This window comes from Bufo bufo, chromosome 1 (genome assembly GCF_905171765.1).
Source record: "Bufo bufo chromosome 1, aBufBuf1.1, whole genome shotgun sequence".
NCBI classification, from domain to species: domain Eukaryota; kingdom Metazoa; phylum Chordata; class Amphibia; order Anura; family Bufonidae; genus Bufo; species Bufo bufo.
In genome coordinates this window covers 805,287,724-805,305,386 of record NC_053389.1, presented here as the reverse complement: position 1 = coordinate 805,305,386, position 17,663 = coordinate 805,287,724, and the positions used below count along the sequence as shown (strand labels likewise).

At 39.9% G+C, this 17,663-nt stretch overlaps 1 protein-coding gene across 3 annotated transcripts in view; it reads left to right on the top strand.

The window, feature by feature from the left end:
* The window catches only part of LOC120986526 (calpain-5-like), a 34,802-nt gene extending 17,397 nt beyond the window's left edge, over positions 1–17,405 (top strand). For all 3 annotated transcript variants that reach the window (XM_040415152.1, XM_040415151.1, XM_040415154.1), the window contains 2 exons: positions 4,048–4,159; positions 16,115–17,405. The gene's annotated coding sequence lies outside the window, so the exon portion shown is untranslated. The remainder of the gene's footprint in view (positions 1–4,047; positions 4,160–16,114) is intronic.
* Positions 17,406–17,663: the final 258 nt, after the last annotated feature.

The following is a 17,663-nucleotide window of genomic DNA, read 5'->3' as shown; positions in this document are numbered from 1 at the left end:
ACTACTATAATAATGTCTCCTATGTACAAGAATATAACTACTATAATACTGATCTTATGTACAAGAATATAACTACTATAATACTGCTCCTATGTACAAGATTATAACTACTATAATACTCCCTCCTATGTACAAGAATATAACTACTATAATACTGCTCCTATGTACAAGAATATAACTACTATAATACTGCCTCCTATGTACAAGAATATAACTACTATAATACTGCTCCTATGTACAAGAATATAACTACTATAATACTGCTCCTATGTACAAGAATATAACTACTATAATACTTCTCCTATGTACAAGAATATAACTACTATAATACTGCTCCTATGTACAAGAATATAACTACTATAATACTGCCTCCTATGTACAAGAATATAACTACTATAATACTGCTCCTATGTACAAGAATATAACTGCTATAATACTGCTCCTATGTACAAGAATATAACTACTATAATACTGCCTCCTATGTACAAGAATATAACTACTATAATACTGCTCCTATTCACAAGAATATTACTACTATAATACTGCTCCTATGTACAAGAATATTACTACTATAATACTGCTCCTATGTACAAGAATATAACTACTATAATACTGCTCCTATGTACAAGAATATAACTACTATAATACTGCCTCCTATGTACAAGAATATAACTACTATAATACTGCTCCTATGTACAAGAATATACTACTATAATACTGCTCCTATGTACAAGAATATAACTACTATAATACTGCTCTTATGTACAAGAATATTACTACTATAATACTGCCTCCTATGTACAAGAATATAACTACTATAATACTGCTCCTATGTACAAGAATATAACTACTATAATACTGCCTCCTATGTACAAGAATATAACTACTATGATACTGCTCCTATGTACAAGAATATAACTACTATAATACTGCTCCTATGTACAAGAATATAACTACTATAATACTGCCTATGTACAAGAATATAACTACTATAATACTGCCTATGTACAAGAATATAACTACTATAATACTGCTCCTATGTACAAGAATATAACTACTATAATACTGCTCCTATGTACAAGAATATAACTACTATAATACTGCCTCCTATGTACAAGAATATAACTACTATAATACTGCCTCCTATGTACAAGAATATAACTACTATAATACTGCTCCTATGTACAAGAATATAACTACTATAATAATGTCTCCTATGTACAAGAATATAACTACTATAATACTGATCTTATGTACAAGAATATAACTACTATAATACTGCTCCTATGTACAAGATTATAACTACTATAATACTCCCTCCTATGTACAAGAATATAACTACTATAATACTGCTCCTATGTACAAGAATATAACTACTATAATACTGCTCCTATGTACAAGAATATAACTACTATAATACTGCTCCTATGTACAAGAATATAACTACTATAATACTGCCTCCTATGTACAAGAATATAACTACTATGATACTGCTCCTATGTACAAGAATATAACTACTATAATACTGCTCCTATGTACAAGAATATAACTACTATAATACTGCCTATGTACAAGAATATAACTACTATAATACTGCCTATGTACAAGAATATAACTACTATAATACTGCTCCTATGTACAAGAATATAACTACTATAATACTGCTCCTATGTACAAGAATATAACTACTATAATACTGCCTCCTATGTACAAGAATATAACTACTATAATACTGCCTCCTATGTACAAGAATATAACTACTATAATACTGCCTTCTATATACAAGAATATAACTACTATAATAATGTCTCCTATGTACAAGAATATAACTACTATAATACTGATCTTATGTACAAGAATATAATTACTATAATACTGCTCCTATGTACAAGATTATAACTACTATAATACTCCCTCCTATGTACAAGAATATAACTACTATAATACTGCTCCTATGTACAAGAATATAACTACTATAATACTCCCTCCTATGTACAAGAATATAACTACTATAATACTGCTCCTATGTACAAGAATATAACTACTATAATACTGCTCCTATGTACAAGAATATAACTACTATAATACTGCTCCTCTGTACAAGAATATAACTACTATAATACTGTCTCCTATGTACAGGAATATAACTACTATAATACTGCCTCCTATGTACAGGAATATAACTACTATAATACTGCCTCCTATGTACAAGAATATTACTACTATAATACTGCTCCTATGTACAAGAATATAACTACTATAATACTGCTCCTATGTACAAGAATATAACTACTATAATACTGCCTCCTATGTACAAGAATATAACTACTATAATACTGCTCCTATGTACAAGAATATACTACTATAATACTGCTCCTATGTACAAGAATATAACTACTATAATACTGCTCTTATGTACAAGAATATTACTACTATAATACTGCCTCCTATGTACAAGAATATAACTACTATAATACTGCTCCTATGTACAAGAATATAACTACTATAATACTGCCTCCTATGTACAAGAATATAACTACTATGATACTTCTCCTATGTACAAGAATATAACTACTATAATACTGCTCCTATGTACAAGAATATAACTACTATAATACTGCCTATGTACAAGAATATAACTACTATAATACTGCCTATGTACAAGAATATAACTACTATAATACTGCTCCTATGTACAAGAATATAACTACTATAATACTGCTCCTATGTACAAGAATATAACTACTATAATACTGCCTCCTATGTACAAGAATATAACTACTATAATACTGCCTCCTATGTACAAGAATATAACTACTATAATACTGCCTTCTATATACAAGAATATAACTACTATAATAATGTCTCCTATGTACAAGAATATAACTACTATAATACTGATCTTATGTACAAGAATATAACTACTATAATACTGCTCCTATGTACAAGATTATAACTACTATAATACTCCCTCCTATGTACAAGAATATAACTACTATAATACTGCTCCTATGTACAAGAATATAACTACCATAATACTCCCTCCTATGTACAAGAATATAACTACTATAATACTGCTCCTATGTACAAGAATATAACTACTATAATACTGCTCCTATGTACAAGAATATAACTACTATAATACTGCTCCTCTGTACAAGAATATAACTACTATAATACTGTCTCCTATGTACAGGAATATAACTACTATAATAATGCTCCTATGTACAAGAATATAACTACTATAATACTGCCTCCTATGTACAAGAATATAACTACTATAATACTGCCTCCTATGTACAAAAATATAACTACTATAATACTGCTCCTATGTACAAGAATATAACTACTATAATACTGCCTCCTATGTACAAGAATATAACTACTATAATACTGCTCTTATGTACAAGAATATAACTACTATAATACTGCTCCTATGTACAAGAATATAACTACTATAATACTGCCTTCTATATACAAGAATATAACTACTATAATAATGTCTCCTATGTACAAGAATATAACTACTATAATACTGCCTCCTATGTACAAGAATATAACTACTATAATACTGCTCCTGTGTACAAGAATATAACTACTATAATACTGCTCCTATGTACAAGAATATAACTACTATAATACTGCTCCTATGTACAAGAATATAACTACTATAATACTGCTCCTATGTACAAGAATATAACTACTATAATACTGCCTCCTATGTACAAGAATATAACTACTATAATACTGCTCCTATGTACAAGAATATAACTACTATAATACTGCTCCTATGTACAAGAATATAACTACTATAATACTGCCTCCTATGTACAAGAATATAACTACTATAATACTGCTCCTATGTACAAGAATATAACTACTATAATACTTCCTCCTATGTACAAGAATATAACTACTATAATACTGCCCTCTATGTACAAGAATATAACTACTATAATAATGCTCCTATGTACAAGAATATAACTACTATAATACTGCATACGATATACAAGAATATAACTGCTTGCTTTTTTATCTTTCTCTCAGATGTGCACAACCTCAGATATGCGATTTTGGGGACATCAGTGGTCGGTGGATTCTTCGTCCTTGGCTCCTTTGTTCTCATATGTCATATCTGCTGGATGAGGAAGCATACCAGGTATGATCCTATAATATGGATTAGGGAACGTGATATATTTTCATGGAACCTATCTCACATCTATCTGCAATGACCCAGCAGGAGAGGATGGGAGTCTTAGTGGCAAGAATGGTTGTATTGTTACTCACTCTGACGCACCCCGGGACTGTGCAGTGATGGGAAGGACGGACATTTCTTCCCTTTGGGGCACATCCTGAGGATTCTCCTGCCTGATGCTAGCTTGTGGTGCCCTTTGTGGTGATGATCTGGAAGGTGTAAGGCAGGATACCCTGCGGTGTAGAGGCAATGATGAGGCAGTTTTGCAGGAGAACAGTTATTTACTAAAGAATCAAGTTCAGGTACATTAGTCACTGCTCTCAGCATGCATGGACTGGCAGTTCTTACACCATGTGCAGTTTCCACCGGTTTCACAGGTTACACGGCTGCAATAACAGTTGGTAGGCCATGATGTTTTTTTGAAGCAATTTTCCTTACTTTGCACTTCTCTAGCTGAGTCCATAAGCATCCAGAAATATGCTTTTTGCAACCACAGGGTGGCCCCTAACGTCGTACTAAGCTCTGCACCTTTTTTATAGGTTTCGGTACTCACAGTTTATGTTACTACAGGTTTCCACTGCTGGATGTAGTATGGTGGGCATATCCGGATTCTGCCCTTTAGACTGGTGCAGGGATGGAAGCCTTTCTCTTTCTGGACGATGTCTGCTGTTGAGTGTATAAGCTTGTCTTTTCAGTAGTTTATCTTCAGAGTTTCTACTCGCACCTCCTCTGAGCACTGGAATGCATTTCAAGGTTTTCTTTCTCCATTTTGGCTTACTTCAGGGCTGTCTTTGGGATGATATGGGGTAATGGGTAAATCCGGGGGACATATTCAGGGTTGAGGGATGATAAAACTGGGGGGGTGAGTCCATGTTGGGGATTTAGCAGTCCGGGGTCCCTTATGTTCCTCTCAGTTGCTTCAGTCTGAAAAAAAGGACCACTATGAAAAAAGGACCACTATGTCCGGCTAAAACAAAATAAAAATCAATTAACTAAATTTGGAGTGCTGTCTAAATTGTTGAAGATTTATACGTAAGAGGTGGAGCTAGGAACATACCGAGACGTGCACCCAAACCAATAAAGAAGGAAGGACCAGCACTCGCGATGATGATGAATGTTGCGTTTATTCAGTCACATATTAAGGACATATAGTGACGCGTTTCAGCACAACACGTGCTTTCTTCAGACTATACAATAAACTCCTATCACATCTCTTTTATACACAGAGAGAGGGAGGAGTAACAAGACAAAAGGAAAATGACATCATACTATGTAGCTCCACCCACCTCAGGGCTGACACAGGTGAAGTAATGAAAGATGCAATAAACCAAAAAAAAAAAAAAATTCAATGTGGATACATTGATGAAACAATGGAACAATTGATAACAATTCAGGAATCAAGTCCGCTGAAAGAGACAAATGAAATGTATATTATTATAATCTAAATTCTTATAATAAGAGTAATATAGTCAAGAACTAGGTGAAACTGGAAATATTGTACTCGCGGTTGAGCCCCCTTGGATCCACAGTTTGTAACCGGTGGATCCAATAAGCCTCACGCTTTAAAAGCAAACTATTCCTATCGCCGCCTCGGCGAGGTAAAGATACACTCTCAATCACTTGAAACCGCAACTGCGATATCGCATGACGCTTCTCATGGAAATGATGCGGTAGGGGTAACAACAAATTCTCAGTGCGGATAGTGGACTTATGCTTGCTTAATCTATCTTTAATCCGCATTGAGGTTTCCCCTACATAGACCAAACCGCAGGGGCATTTCAAAATATAAATGACATTTTTGCTGTCACATGTGAACATGCCTTTAATGGGAATTTGTTCTCCAGAATGAGGGTGGGTCAGTGTAGAACCTCTAATGACACTTGAACAGTTGTTACAATTTAAACACGGAAATGTGCCCTGACGCGGAGTAGTCAGTGTGGTTTGTCTGACTATAGGTTTGTTAGTGCCTATGTCTGCTCTAATAATTTTGTCACGGATATTGTCCGCTCTTTTGAAACACATCATTGGAGAATTTTGAAATATCTCCATATGAGGATATGATCTAGACATAATGTGCCAATGCTTATTAATTATGCCCCTTATTCTCTGTGTCCAAGGATGGTACTTCACTATTAATGGGATACGTGGTGGTTTGATAATCTTCTGTCCCTGCGGTTGATCTAACTTCTGCTTTTGAGATTGTAATAAGTGTAGGGGATAGCCTCTGTTGAGGAACTTTTTCGTCATCTCTTGCAACCTAATTTCACAGGTGTCAGGATCAGTCACGATCCTTTTAACCCTCTGGTACTGTGAAAAAGGAATCGCCTTCTTGATTGCTGGGGGATGGCTACTAGTGTAGGTAAGTAGACTATTTCGATCTGTATCCTTGATATGTAAATCAGTGTACACTGTACCATCATCCTTGCGCTTTACCCATGTATCAAGAAAGGATATTTGTTGAAAATCAAAGTGTATGGTAAATTGAAGCTCACTCCAAATGGAGTTAAGATGACTATTAAATTCCATGAGGGATCGAACGTCGCCTCGCCATACGCAAAACACGTCATCTATAAATCGACGCCAAAATATGCAATGCTTTAAATATAAAGAATTGGAATAAACAAATTCACTTTCAAACGATGACATATAACTGTTTGCGTACGGCGGCGCGACGTTCGATCCCATCGCGGTCCCGCGGCGCTGTTGAAAAAAGGTGTCTTGAAATAAGAAGTAATTTTCCTCCAACACTAGTTTTAAAAGTGTCAGAAAAAAATCCTTCTGTGCTGATGTATAATGACTGGTATTCAATAGTCTGGATGCTGCCTCTAAACCCTTTTCGTGAGTAATGGAAGTATAGAGGCTGCATACATCAAAAGTGACCAGTATGCAGTCTCTATCTAGATGAAGGGGACGTATTTCACTCAAGAAATGTCCTGTGTCTCGTAGGTAGGAAGGAGATAACATGGTCAAAGGTGTGAGCACTTTCTCCAGAAAAATGGCTGGGGGAGAGAGGATTGAATCAGAGGAGGCCACAATAGGGCGTCCCGGTGGTCTGGTCATGGACTTGTGAATTTTCGGAAGGGTGTAAAACACCGGTGTAATAGGATGCTGATTTATCAAAAATTCACTTAATTTATTATCTATGATGCCATCCTCTCTCGCCTCAGTCACTATCCTCTGTAATACACCTTTAATTGAAAAAACCGGATCAGATTGTAAAATCTTATATGTCTCATTATCACTCAGTTGACCTAAAATCTCTGTGATGTAATACTCCCTATCCAGAATCACAAGGGCACCCCCCTTGTCAGCTGGTTTGAATATAAGTGACTTATCCTCTAATATACCATTCAGTGCATGCTTCTCTTCAGCTGTTAAATTATTACGTATCTGTAAAGAACCTTGTTTACACTGTTGCAATAGAGAATTAACATCCCGTTGAACTAAATTAGCAAAGGTTTCCACTGGATGGTATATTTTCGGAGGTGCAAAATGACTTTTAACTCTCAATGAAAATTGTTGCAATGTTAAAGAACCTGACGGCTCCTCAGAGCTAACATGACCGCCCCCCATGTCATCTACATCAACATTTTTAGTAAAGTGTACTTTAAGACGTATATTACGGAAAAACCGCTGCAAATCAATGTCCAGAGAAAAGGTGTCCAGCGTCCCTGTGGGGCTAAAGGACAGTCCCTTCTTTAGTAAATTCAATTGCGCAGGACTCACAGTTTTACTTGAAAGATTAACAACTAAGTTCTCGGCAGTACCTGCGATCTCGTCAGTCTCGGTGCGTCTGCTTCTCCTATGATGGCGGCCGGCTCTCCTGGTGTTGCTCTTCTTTTGCCGCGGCGCTTGCCTAAAAAATGAATTGACGTTGCTCCCGAGGTGTCGCTGCCTGTACTGGAAGATGCAGATCCCGTTCTGCGATCTCTTGTAAACGAAAAAGGGATGGCTGTCCCGGACTTGTCCTGCCACCTGTATACACGCTGTGATGAATAATCTATTCTATTCCAGCAGTGCCGACCCTTTTCTACATAAAAGTGCACCCAAACCAGTCAGTTATAGATAGAGTGCTGTGATCACCACGAGATTTTCCTCTCAGTTGGTGACATCCTGTGACATATTGTGCAGCTATTCTCACCATCGGCTCCTCTCCTCCCAGCACAATGTGGAGTCTCCTCTTCTCTTCCATAGAGGTGAAGTCTGGGATGAGAGTGGAGAGTCTCTGGAAGTGAGTGTCCCTCAGCGCTGAGTACTTGGGGCATTGTAGAGCAGAAAGTGGCCCTCATCCTCCAGGGCCCCCGGTCACACTGCTGGCACAGTCTACTCTCCTTGGGCTTGTAGGTCTGTCTGTGCCGCCCAGGTTCCATTTCCAGGCTGTGGGCGCTCAGTCTGTACAGGCTCAGGACTTGTCTGTCTTTGGGCTCTTGTAGTATCTCCAGGTATGGGGCCAGTTTGTATTCTCTCTGCAGTGATTGGTAGACGGTGAGTTTTTTTGGAGTTTGCTATGTCATTTCTCCATTCTCTGACATAGTTTCCTTTAGAATTGTTCATTACATCCTTTATTTGGCGTTTTGTTAGGCCGTGTGTATGGGAGCTTTGGATGGACAGGGTGGAGATCAGTTGTTGCAGCCCACATGGTTTGGAGTGGTCCTTGTTGGCCAGTAGGGCTTTATGGTGGTATGAGTTGGGGCTGCTGTTCTGTAGGTGGTTCCAATATCTCTCACACATCTCCCCCTCTCTCACACACCACACACACACACACCTCTCTTTCTCCCTCTCACATCTTTCTCCCCCTTACACACATCTCTCTCTTTCCCTCTAACACATCTCTCACTCACACACACGTCTTTCCCTCTCTCTTACACACACCTCTCTCACATCGCTGTCTTACATCTTTCTTCCTCTCTCTCGCACATCTCTATCTCACACACACATCTCTCTCTGTCTCTCTCAAATCTCTTTTATGTCTCTCTCTCCCTCTCACACATCTCTCCCTCTCACACATCTCTCTCTCACACACACACCTTTCTCTCTCTGTCTCTCTTTCTCACACACACACACACACACACACACACACATCTCTCTCTGTCTCTCTCTCTTTCACACACGCACACATCTCTCACACACATCTCTCTCTCTCTCTCACACACACATTTCTCTCTCTCACACACATCTCTCTCTCACACACATTTCTCTCTCTCACACACATCTCTCTCTCACACACATCTCTCTCTCAAATGCACATCTCTCTCTCACGCACATCTCTCTCTCACACACATCTCTCTCTCACACACATCTCTCTCTCACACACACATCTCTCTCTCTCACACACACACATCTCTCTCTCAAACGCACATCTCTCTCTCACACACATCTCTTTCTCAAACGCACATCTCTCTCTCACACACATCTCTCTCTCACACACATCTCTCTCTCACACACATCTCTCTCTCACACACATCTCTCTCTCACACACACATCTCTCTCTCTCACACACACACATCTCTCTCTCAAACGCACATCTCTCTCTCACACACATCTCTTTCTCAAACGCACATCTCTCTCTCACACACATCTCTCTCTCACACACATCTCTCTCTCTCTCACACACACACACACACACACATTTCTCTCTCACACACACACATTTCTCTCTCACACACACATCTCTCTCTCACACACATTTCTCTCTCACACACACATTTCTCTCTCACACACACATCTCTCTCTCACACACACATCTCTCTCTCACACACACATCTCTCTCTCTCACACACACACACACACACACATTTCTCTCTCACACACACACATCTCTCACACACATCTCTCTCTCACACACACACACATCTTTCTCTCTCTCTCACACATCTCTCTCACACACACATCTCTCTCTCTCTCACACACACATCTCTCTCTCCCACACATCTTTCTCTCTCTCTCACACACATCTCTCTCTCACACACACACACATCTCTCACACACATCTCTCACACACATCTCTCTCACACACACATCTCTCTCTCACACACACATCTCTCTCACACACACACATCTTTCTCTCTCTCTCACACACATCTCTCTCACACACACACACCCATTTCTCTCTCACACCCATTTCTCTCTCACACACACACATCTTTCTCTCTCTCTCACACACATCTCTTTCTCTCTCACACACACACACACACACCCATTTCTCTCTCACACACACACATCTCTCACACACATCTCTCTCTCTCTCACTCACACACACACACACACACACCCATTTCTCTCTCACTCACACACATCTCTCTCTCACACACATCTCTCTCTCACACACATCTCTCTCTCTCTCACACACATCTCTCTCTCACACACACACACATCTTTCTCTCTCTCTCACACACATCTCTCTCACACACACATCTCTCTCTCTCACACACACATCTCTCTCTCCCACACATCTCTCTCTCACACACACACACACACATCTTTCTCTCTCTCTCACACACATCTCTCTCACACACACATCTCTCTCTCACACACACATCTCTCTCTCCCACACATCTTTCTCTCTCTCTCACACACATCTCTCTCTCACACACACACACATCTCTCACACACATCTCTCACACACATCTCTCTCACACACACATCTCTCTCTCACACACACATCTCTCTCACACACACACACACCCATTTCTCTCTCACACCCATTTCTCTCTCACACACACACATCTTTCTCTCTCTCTCACACACATCTCTTTCTCTCTCACACACACACACACACACCCATTTCTCTCTCACACACACACATCTCTCACACACATCTCTCTCTCTCTCACACACACACACACACACACCCATTTCTCTCTCACACACACACATCTCTCACACACATCTCTCTCTCACACACATCTCTCTCTCACACACATCTCTCTCTCTCTCACACACATCTCTCTCACACACACACACATCTCTCACACACATCTCTCTCGCACACACATCTCTCTCTCTCTCACACACATCTCTCTCTCACACACATCAGTCTCTCTCTCTCTCACACACATCTCTCTCTCACACACACACATCTCTCTCTCACACACATCTCTCTCTCACACACATCTCTCTCGCACACACATCTCTCTCTCACACACATCAGTCTCTCTCTGACGGATGTACAGCTATGTCTGGACTGTTTAGGTCATTGTGTGGTTTACCGAATATTTCTGTTAACTGATTGTTCCACAGTTAAAGGTGTTTTCTGGTTTCGCAAAAACATAAATAACACCAACATTCAACCTTACAAGGCAGATGATGAAGTTCTGAGTACAGCTTACATTACAGCGTAATTTAATCTGTGACCCACTCCTTGTATTTACATGCTGGGGCTCATGAGGAGTGTCTGTAGCTCTCTGCCTCTTCTTCCCCTCTGAGATCGAACATCACCAATCCAAGCCTGCTTGAAGCCCTGCTGTAAAAATCATGCCTTAAGACACGCCACCGTGCTGTCATTACATCTACAGGGCAGGGTCTAGGAGAATGAGCAGAACACCACCCTGAGAGGAAAGGTATTGTCATACCCAGGGGCAGATTAAGTGCATGATAGGCCCGGGGCTGTCTACCCAACACGGGCCCCTCCCTCCATTATTATTTTTTTTATTTTTTTTGGGATAAAGAGGCTGCAGTGCTTTGTGCGCGCCACAGTCTCTTCCTAGGCCATATGACATCACATTAATCTAGGGCACAGCAGCACACAGCACTCTAGACTAAAAAAAAATACCCCAAATTACCCCAACTTGGCTCCTAAATGGAAAAATGTAGGAGCCAAATTACATTTTTAGTCTCAAATTTAAAATACATATACAGTTGCAAGAAAAAGTATGTGAACCCTTTGGAATGATATGGATTTCTGCACAAATTGGTCATAAAATGTGATCTGATCTTCATCTAAGTCACAACAATAGACAATCACAGTCTGCTTAAACTAATAACACACAAAGAATTAAATGTTACCATGTTTTTATTGGACACACCATGTAAACATTCACAGTGCAGGTGGAAAAAGTATGTGAACCCTTGGATTTAATAACTGGTTGAACCTCCTTTGGCAGCAATAACTTCAACCAAACGTTTCCTGTAGTTGCAGATCAGACGTGCACAACGGTCAGGAGTAATTCTTGACCATTCCTCTTTACAGAACTGTTTCAGTTCAGCAATATTCTTGGGATGTCTGGTGTAAATCGCTTTCTTGAGGTCATGCCACAGCACCTCAATCGGGTTGAGGTCAGGACTCTGACTGGGCCACTCCAGAAGGCGTATTTTCTTCTGTTTAAGCCATTCTGTTGTTGATTTACTTCTATGCTTTGGGTCGTTGTCCTGTTGCAACACCCATCTTCTGTTGAGCTTCAGCTGGTGGACAGATGGCCTTAAGTTCTCCTGCAAAATGTTTTGATAAACTTTGGAATTCATTTTTCAATCGATGATAGCAATCGGTCCAGGCCCTGACGCAGCAAAGCAGCCCCAAACCATGATGCCCCCACCACCATACTTCACAGTTGGGATGAGGTTTTGATGTTGGTGTGCTGTGTCTCTTTTTCTCCACACATAGTGTTGTGTGTTTCTTCCAAACAACTAAACTTTGGTTTCATCTGTCCACAGAATATTTTGCCAGTACTGCTGTGGAACATCCAGGTGCTCTTGTGCAAACTGTAAACGTGCAGCAATGTTTTTTTTGGACAGCAGTGGCTTCCTCTGTGGTATCCTCCCATGAAATCCATTCTTGTTTAATGTTTTACATATCGTAGATTCGCTAACAGGGATGTTAGCATATGCCAGAGCTGACACTCTAGGATTCTTCTTTATCTCATTGAGCAGTCTGCGCTGTGCTCTTGCAGTCATCTTTACAGGTCGGCCACTCCTCGGGAGAGTAGCAGCAGTGCTGAACTTTCTCCATTTATAGACAATGTGTCTTACCGTGGACTGATGAACAGCAAGGCTTTTGGAGATACTTTTATAACCCTTTCCAGCTTTATGCAAGTAAACAATTCTTAATCGTAGGTCTTCTGAGAGCTATTTTGTGCGAGGCATCATTCACATCAGGCAATGCTTCTTGTGAAAAGCAAACCCAGAACTGCTTTTAACCAACACCTCCAATCTCATCTCATTGACTGGACTCCAGTTGGCTGACACCTCACTCCAATTAGCTCTTGGAGATGTCATTAGTCTAGGGGTTCACATACTTTTTCCACCTGCACTGTGAATGTTTACATGTTGTGTTCAATAAAAACATGGTAACATTTAATTCTTTGTGTGTTATTAGTTTAAGCAGACTGTGATTGTCTATTGTTGTGATTTAGATGAAGATCAGATCACATTTTATGACCAATTTGTGCAGAAATCCATATCAATCCAAAGGGTTCACATACTTTTTCTTGCAACTGTAATTATAATAAAAAAGACATGGAGGAGAATACAGCACCACATTCCTCTTACATCCAGTGACATCTCCTGTCATGTAGACCTTCTCTTTCATCTTCTCCTCCGTTTGACCCAGACCACCATGACTAATTCTTTCAGCCGCATCTCGTCTCTACAGAGCTTGTTACACAGACACGCTAGATTTCTAAATTTTTCCATCAACCTCCCCATGCTGGTGTCTGAACGATGTCATCCTGCTGCCACTCCCAATACTGTGGCTGTTGTGCTCCCCAATGCCCCAGGTACTATACTGTGGAAAAAATAGCGACCCCAGCAGGCATAATTGGGGTCAGTCATCAAACCGGTGTAAAGTAGAACTGGATTTACAAAGGAGCTGTTAAAAATAATAGGTGGAGTCTGATTGGCTGCTATGGGCAACTAAGCCAGTTCTACTTTACACCAGTTTCATAAATTACCCCAAAGGTCCCTATGGTGTCTAAAGCAATTATAATGCCCCCTACAGTGCCCCCAGTAATAGTAACATCCAATATTGTGCTCTAGGTAATAATCCCTGTATAGTGTCCCCAAAAATAATGTCCCCTAATATGTCCCCGCAATAGAAATGCCCCTACAGTGCCTTCCCAATAGCAACATCCCCCACACTGCCCCCATATAGTTATTTGCCCCCCCACAGTAATTTCTTCCACATAGTAATCCCCTTACCGTTCAGATACTGATGACCTACCCAGCGGATAAGAAATAAAGCAATTGTAACAGTAACATAGTACATAAGGCCAAAAAAAGACATCTGTCCATCCAGTTCGGCCTGTTATCCTGCAAGTTGATCCAGAGGAAGGCAAAAAAAAAAACTGAGGTAGAAGCCAATTTTCCCCACTTTAGGGGAATAAAAAATTCCTTCCCGACTCCAATCAGGCATCAGAATAACTCCCTGGATCAACGACCCCTCTCTAGTAGCCATAGCCTGTAATATTATTAAGCTCCAGAAATACATCCAGGCCCCTCTTGAATTCCTTTATTGTACTCACCATCACAACCTCCTCAGGCAGAGAGCTCCATAGTCTCACTGCTCTTACCATAAAGAACCCTTTTCTATGTTTGTGTACAAACCTTCTTTCCTCCAGACGGAGAGGATGTCCCCTCATCACAGTCACAGTCCTGGGGATAAATAGATGATGGGATAGATCTCTGTACTGACCCCTGATATATTTATACATAGGAATTAGATCTCCCCTCAGTCGTCTTTTTTTAAAGTGAATAACCCTAATTTTGATAATCTTTTAGGGTACTGTAGTTGCCCCATTCCAGTTATTACTTTAGTTGCCCTCCTCTGGACCCTCTCCAGCTCTGCTATGTCTGCCTTCTGCACAGGATCCCAGAACTGTACACAGTACTCCATGTGTGGTCTGACTAGTGATGTGTAAAGTGGTAGGACTATGTTCTCATCACGGGCATCTATGCCCCTTTTGATGCAACCCATTATCTTATTGGCCTTGGCAGCAGCTGCCTGACACTGGTTTTTGCAGCTTAGTTTGCTAAATTCCTAGATCCTTTTCCATGTCAGTGTTACCGAGTGTTTTACCATTTAGTATGTACGGGTGACTTGCATTATTCCTTCCCATGTGCATAACCTTACATTTGCCAGTGTTAAACCTCATCTGCCACTTCTCTGCCCAAGCCTCCAATCTATTGTGACCAGCGTCTTCTCTTTTTGCAAGCCATGGCTTAAGAAAGGCTTGGTATAAGCCGAAACGTTGCCTTGTCTGGTGTGTTTATCGAAATAGACTTTCAAAAAGAGAAGACGCTGGTCACAATTGCTTTATTTCCTACAGTTTGGAGCGGGAAGGAGCCTGACCGCTAGTGACCGTGAATCGCTAGTATAAAGTGTCTTAAACTTTTCTGCTAGGTCATCAGTTAGAAACTCTCTTAAAACCCCTTTAAGCACCGAGGGGGCGTAGCACTACCGTTGCTCCAAGAGCTATTTCTGCCCCTTGGTGCTCCAACTGCCTAATTTCCATAAAATAAAAGTACACATTTCTCAGCAGCCATTCAGGATACATTGTTTTAATCAGCATGATCAATCCTACTGGATAATGTACATAGTTTGATAGGGTTAATCTTGCTGGCAGAGACTCTTTTTTTGCTAGTGTACATAATTAAAATCGTTGAATTTTCCATTTTCGGCAACGTTTTATATTATGCTTTCTGATTATTTACTTTATTAATGATCATATGTTTTTATGTAACAGATTCAAATTTAGCAAATTTATCACACATTTCATTCCTTCTTATTCTCACTGGGCTTTTTAAATTTTACAATTTGTACATTTTCAGATATTAAAAAACATTTCAATACCACAAACAGCTGAAGGGTTACCTTATAGGGCAATATCTTAAAAAATGATTTTTTATTTCTTTAGGATATGCTTTTCATAGGTGATAGATGGCAGTTCCACCTATTTACATACAATAATTTATTTTATATTTCCACAGTAGGGTCTTCAGTGTTAGAGGGCCAAGGCAACAAGTATGGACCAGAAGACAGAGATCACAGGTCCCCTACAGAAGAACCTTACCCTCCAGGAACCTTGCATATGAACCTCCTCATGATACTGATCTTCAGAGTGACACTCCACTACCCGCCAGGACTCATCTCCTGCTTCCACATCTAACAAGCCAAGCACCTGCTGAAGATCTACCCCCAAGAAACCCTACCGTGAACAGTCATTGGCCTTCTGAAGAACTTTCTCTCATAAATCCTTCACCTCTTAGTTTCCTGCCCCCAAGGAACTATGCCGCACATGAAGTCTTGCCAACACCACAGCAAATCTATAGTAATATACACCATCGAAACAAGCAATACCCAAAGGCACATCATGGAAAAATCTTGCAGAATGCACCAACCATAAACCAAAATCACCCTGAGATGTTCTCATATGAATCTACAGATACATCCACCGTACCATATTACCATGCACAATCACGCCCCTGGTTATTCAAGGGTACATCCCGTTCTTCTGAAGACTCTGCTTCTCAACATTCCTCTAGACTAAATTCTCCAAGGCCACCAGATTCTCCCTTCATTACTATCAATCCCATGTATCATAGTGGGACAGGTTGGAATCCTCATCTCAAAAATACTGAACTAAAGTATAAGCATTCCTTGATCTCATGAAAAAAATTGTATAAGACCTTTGTACATACCCGTGAAAGACTATCTGGAACCTAAAGTTTATCTATAGCGGAAGCATATATGGGACCATGAGGGGTGGCAGTTCTTACATTACAAGTTTGGCAAAATGTGGGATTCAGATAAAGATCTTGTCAAGCACTGTTTGGAAATGGCCATCTTGTTTCGTTCTTTGGTGAGTCTATGCAACTGTGAACTGGATCAAATGGTCATCTACTTCAAGGCCTGATGGACTGTTCCAGGCCAGACTAGGACTAGTTTCAATGGTGGGACCAAATACAGTTATTAAAGAGTGGCCTGCATAGGTTTGTCCCATTGTTTAAGTAATAGTGAAAATGTTGGACGGGTGACACCACTAAAGCTTCACGCTGTAGTGGAGATCCAGTGGCATCGCTTCAATTCAGTAGAAGGACTTATGACCAATATCAATGCACACCACCACTGGCACCTCTGCCTTTGCCAGGGAGATGAAGATGCCAATTAGTGATGGATCAGAAATACCCTGATGTTATGGAGGGTTTAGTGGTGAAGGCTGGCTAAGTAGGCCCAGCATGGAACTTTTTGGTTTTTCTACCGCACCCTCATTGTATTTACTTGTCAAACTAATAAAATATTATTTTTAAATGACCCACCTATTAATTTTTGGTCAACTTGGGTTTAAAAGTTATGTACACCTTTGGAGGCATTTTTTTTTAGCATTTTGTACTAATTTTGAGCTAAAAATAATTTTTTCAAATGGTCTTTATGAACAATTTTGAGCCATTTTCTCTGTACAGCCTTGACATTCTCTAGTAGCAGGCTCTGAATTTTCACTCTGTTCCATCAGGCAGCTCAGCTGACAGCTTCTCATTT